We start from the raw sequence: 6,000 nt of genomic DNA, 5'->3' as shown, positions 1-6,000 counted from the left end.
TCAAATTCTTGGTGAGGAACGTTTCTATGATAAGAATGTACAAGCCACTTATAATGAGCATACAATATCCCTATGCTGTACAGCATCTCTAATGCTTGGGGGAAAATTCCAGAATCAGGAAAACCAACTGAGGTATACACAAGGATATTTCAGGGACTGCAAGAACATTTCACGATTTTTTTTTTACAAAGGCTGACCACAGGTATAATGAAAGCTGTGTCAGATCAAGAATTAAGACAAGTATTAAATGAGTCCTTGGCATTCGACAATGCTAATACAGAATACAAAAGAATACTTATGCCATTAAAGGTCAGATCACCTCCTGTGGAAGAATGGATTCATTATACTAATGGTGTTGAGTCTCTTAACTATAGTAATGAGGCTTGGTTGGATAGGAGATGCAATTCCCAGAGGTAAAAGTAGGTCCCATGGTACCAAATGTTTTAAATGTGGTACATCAGGTCATATAAGTAAAATCTGTACATGGAGTACTCCTAGAAGTAATACTTCTTCTAGAAATAACCCAGACAGGAGACTCCAAACTTCTGGATTATGTAGAAGATGTGGCAAAGGCTGACATTGGACCAATGAGTGCAGATCAATGATAAATATATGAGGCATCTCTTCACATGATCCCATAGGACACTGTCCCAAGCTCTGCCACCTATTGCCTGTGTGGTCTAGTGACTTACCATATGTGTGTCTTAAACTGGAGAAACCCCTTGATGAGGAGAAGTAAAAGCTCATCCACCAATTTGATAGCTCTACAAGTTGTAAGAGAAATTTAACAAACAAGGGTTGGGGTAGGGTGCTGTTTTTGTCTTTACAGGATAATAGAAATACCCACCTTTTGGAATGATCTTTGCAATGTGCCATTTACCTATGCTGCAGATTTCTCTGGATCTTAGACATTTAGTATGTCTCTTGTTTGATATTGTTCATTTTGGTTGTAGTTCCATCTTGTCTAAGCCATTATTCCTTATTCCTCATGGACATTATTTGACAATCATTCCTATTGTATGTAGTTTTGTATTCAGTTAGAACTTTCTTATTTAGACAAAGCGGGGAGAAGTAGTGGGTAGCTGTTACAAATGTGACCTGGAAGTAGTACCCCTAGTGAGGCTTCTGGTAACTACCATGCCTACCTATGACCTGCCCCTGGGGCAGGGCCAAGATGGGAGCCCTTAAGACTGTAGATCTGGATGTGCTGGTTCTCTTGGTTCCTGGTGATCCTGGATGTTGGGTGGTAGACTGAGCAGAGTTCTCCAAAGATCACCACTGGACTGCACTTCACCTCTCCTGGATCCTGTAACCAACCCCTTTACTAGCTGTAAGTTACCCCAAAATAAACCTCTTTTTTAACTATGTGGAGTTGCCTTAATAAATTCCCAGAGTAAACAAAACATAGCATATCAAGTTGCGGTAATGCTAAGCACTTCCCCTTGTATTAAGCCTAAGCAAAGCAATCCAATATGAAGAATAGGGTTTCAAAAGCCAGCAAAAGAGTCAAAGTTCCTGCTTCCAATGGTAGGAGTCCCATAAGAAGACCAAGCTATGCATGTATTTTAAGGGAGGACTAAATACTATGATCACTCCCAGGTCTATAATTTTTCACCCATAAATAATAAAGCAAAAATGTCTAAGGAGAAGCATGTCTTAAGTGTTTTTACTTGACTGACAAAACATATCTTTTATAGCCACTAAAGAAAGAATAAGATCTGGAAAAAAATCAGTTATGGGACTTACAGAGTTTTAGCATCCATGTTCTTTAAGACTGCATAGAAAATGATTACATATTAAATAATTCATGTTTCCATCACTCTCAATAGCTTAAAGTTATTGGTGTAAAGCTCCCCCCCACCTCCCCCCCACCCCCGCCACTTTGGCTTTGTATTATCAGCTTGTCACATGCTGCCTGGGAAATAATATTCAGGTGCTATTACTCTCAGTAAACAAATGAGAAAATTGGCATGAAACTTAAATCATGATCTTGTGATTTCTCTACAGGGGAAACTGCTGGTGACCTTGTCAGAAGAGCAGCAGGTGGCAATTGAAGTTCAAGGTATCAGCCCACCAGGAGGGAACTCTCTGTTGGATCAATTTTGGACAGGCAAGGCCCCAAGATCACAAACCCCAAAATGTCTTTTGCTTCTCTTGTGCCTTTACATGTTTGTTGCTGTCTTTCTCTGGTATCTGGTATGGTGTGACTGGATGTGGGGAGATTCCCACTGCCTGTAATGTACTGTATTCATCTCATGGAAACATTCCATTCTACTGGGCATTTTAACCTGTGGATTATTATGAAGATGATTTCTTCCCTAAGCTGCACTATCTAATTGATAATAAGAGGGTTAATTTATACAGAGTTGTGATGAATAAAAATAAATACAAGTAAGTGTCACATAGCTAGAACACATGAGTTTCTATTGAGGAGCCATATATACTGTGGCTTAGGATAATGATTAAGAAAAAACAAGTGAGTTCCAGTAGCCAAGGTAGCTTAAATTCTTTTAACATTAATGTTGGAAGATGTGTTCACAGGTTTCAGAGTGCATAATAGCTGAAACAAATCATTGAAAATAACCTAGACTAAGATGTTTTGGTCAAATAGCTTTGAGGCAAAAAACCCAAGGTATTCTAAAGTTTTAGAAAGGCACAAGGTTAAATGTGGAACTCTTTAAGGCCAGGGAACAAAAACAAAGCAGCCCACTTATTACTAGCTGATGTACTTTTCTTGCTAGGATTGGTTAATGACCAGTGATGTTGATTAATTCCTTATATCCATTTCTGCCCTCAATTTCCTGTTTAAAAAATAAACAACTATTGATGAGTGAGTGTGCACCCTAAAGCTTTAAAGTAGAGCTGAGTGATTCGTTTTCCTATATAAAATTTTAGGTTTGTGATTCCTTTAAGATTTCTTATTGTAACACTACCTTTCAAGATAAGTAATAAAGCAATTGGCCCTTTCTTTGTATCTGCAAACTGCAGCCTGCCAGGAAAAGACCTGACTGAGAAAAATATCTTGGTTTCCTACATGGTTAATCTATAACAAATTGCTTGGGTATGAATGTATGTGGGTTTGTGGGATAATTTTTTTCACCTATAATACATGAAATGTTGACTCATGTAAAGGATATAAAAACATGCTTTTTTTACTATTTGTTTTGGATTCATTGTAATCATTCACTTGAAAAACAGAATGTAATCACATTGTAATTTTTATATTACCTGAAAGATTTTGCTGGGGTATATAAGCTGTAAGAAAAAGAATAAAAATAGAGTTAAAACAGGATAGAAGGAAAACATCAAGAATAAGAAAGTTAAAATGAGTTAGCAGGAAAACATCAGGTATGAGAGAGTTAGAAGGAAAATATCAAGAATGAGAGATTTAGAAGGAACTAGAAGGGAAACATCAAGAATAAAGATGTAGTTAAAAGGAAACCATCAAGAATGAGAGAAGAAAAACATCAGGAAAATAAAGAAGAAAAAATGCAAAAGAAGAATAAAGAAAAGGCCTGAAGGAAACCATCAAGAGAGTATGTGACTGTCTTTTCCCCAACCCCGTCAGATAAAAGCATCTAGTAAGCCCTGACTCCATGGCTTCCTTTTGAGCTCTGAGCTGTCTGGAGGCTTGTCTCCCAGGTAAATGAGTCCATATATAGAAGTATCACATTATAGTTAGAGGAACTGGAATACAAATTTTTAGTTTGGGCTTCACTAATTAGGATTCCTGGACTTGTATGTGGTAGAGATGTTTGAAAAAGCTTTGTGTAAATATTTTAAAAAATTTATTTAAGAAATGTTTTTTATTTCTTTTACATACCAACCACAGATTCCCCTCTCATCCCTCCTCCTGATGCCCTCAGCCTCACACCCCCCCCATCCCTCATCCCCTCCTCTGTAAGGGTACGGCCTCTCATGGGGAGTCAGTAAAGCCTGGTACATTCAGTTGAGGCAGGCTCAAGCACCTCCCCCCAAATCAAGGCTGAGCAAGGCATCCCACCACAGGAAATGGGCTCCAAAGAGCCAACTCATGAACCAGAGAGAGAGATCCTGATCCCACTGCCAAGGGCCACCAAGTAGTTTCTCAAATCTATTAGGTTTTCATTAGTTACGACTCAATTATCAAAAATAAATGAAAGAAGAAGGAATGTAAGATTGGAAATTAAAAACATAGGCACATGTCTCCTTGGGATTAGAAAGAATGCGGCATCTCTACAGTGTGAGGAAAAATCAAGAATTTGACACTTCTTCATGGCATATTTCAGTGTTACATAAGCCACTCTTACACTAGGTTAATAGGTTAATTGTATTTTAAATTTTTTTTGAGTTAAATAGAATTATATCACTTCTTTTTAGTTCTTCCCAGGTTCCCTCCCTCTACTTCCTATCTATTGTCAGCCGAGAAGCAGTTATCATGGCTGAATAAGTATCTGTGTAGTGGGATATTGAGTCCCTTGGACATATGCCAAGAAGTAGTATTTCAGGTTCATATGTTCATTTTTTACATTTTTGTGAAATTTATACACTGATTTGCAACAGGGCTGGACCAATTTGAAATACTCGTAAAAGTGAATAAGGATTCCCTTTTCCTCACACCATCCAGCATTAATGTTGATTGTTCTCTTGAATTTTTGGCATTATGACTGGGCTTAGATGAAATCTCAAAGTTATTTTGATTTGTATTTTCCCAATGGTAGGGACACTGAAAACTTTTTGAAAAATTTCTTGACCATTTTGGTTTCTTCCTTTGAGAACTTCCTGTTCAAATCCCAAAGTCACTTACTGAGTGGATAATTTGATTTTCTTGACTCCTTTTTAATTCTTTCTATATTTCGTATATTAATCCTCTGTCAGATGTTGAGGTGGCAAAGATTATCTTGCACTCTGTGAGACTCCTCTTCACTTGATTAATTGTTTTCAGCTGTTCAGAACTTTTTGTTTGTTTGTTTGTTTTTGAGACAGGGTTTCTCTGTGTAGCTTTGTGTCTTTCCTAGAACTCACTCTATAGACTAGGCTGGCCTCCAACTCACAGAGATCTGCCTGTCTCTGCCTTCCAAGTGCTGGGATTAAAGGTGTGCGCCACCACCACCTGGCATGTGCAGAACTTTTTTAGTTTTATAGGGTTCCATTTGTTAATTGTTGGCCTGAATTCCTGGGCAAATGGGGTTCTATTCAGAAAGTCATTTCCTACAACTGTATCATTTAGGCAACTGTGTATATTTTTAGTGTTTCCAGTTTCACTTTTAGATACTCATTTTGGGGTCATCAATCTTAATCTGTTTGTCTGCATACCTGTCTTTGGGCAATACCATCTTGTTTTCACTACAATTTCTCTTTACTATGTCTTGAAATTTAAAATGTTAATCCCTACAGTATTGTTCTTGTTGCTCAAGATTTCTTTGACTATCTGGAGTATTTTGACCACCTGCTCTGAATATCTAGGGTAATCCATATGATTTTGTTTTAAGATTTTTTTTCTCTAAAGCATGAATTGGAATTTTGGTTGGGATTGCATTGAACCTATAAATAGCTTTTGAATGGTCATTTTCACAATATCAATTCTACCAAGCCATGAGCATAAGACATCTTCACATTTTCTAGTACCTTTTTTCCCCTATATTTTTCTTTAGTGGTTTAAAGTATTCATTGTACAGGCATTTCATTTTCTTAATTAGATTGATTCCTAGATATTTTGTTTCCTTTGAGGCTGTTATAATGGAAGTGTGTCCAACATCTCTTTCTCTGTATGTTTGTTATTAGTATAGGAAGGCTTTTAATTTGCACAAATTGGTTTATATCTTGCCATATTGCTGAATTTATTCATCATTTCTAGTTTGGGGGCAGGATTTGGAGGATCTCTAATGTACAGTATCATATCTACTACAAATTTGAATAGTTTGATTTCTTTTACTATTTATATCCCTTTAATTTTTCTTCTGTTGCTTTATTGTTCCATGCAGTATTTCACTCAAAATATTGAAAAAGAATGGTGGGTAA

Source organism: Peromyscus maniculatus, chromosome 11 (genome assembly GCF_049852395.1).
Source record: "Peromyscus maniculatus bairdii isolate BWxNUB_F1_BW_parent chromosome 11, HU_Pman_BW_mat_3.1, whole genome shotgun sequence".
Lineage (NCBI taxonomy): Eukaryota > Metazoa > Chordata > Mammalia > Rodentia > Cricetidae > Peromyscus > Peromyscus maniculatus.
This window is presented reverse-complemented; position numbering follows the sequence as displayed.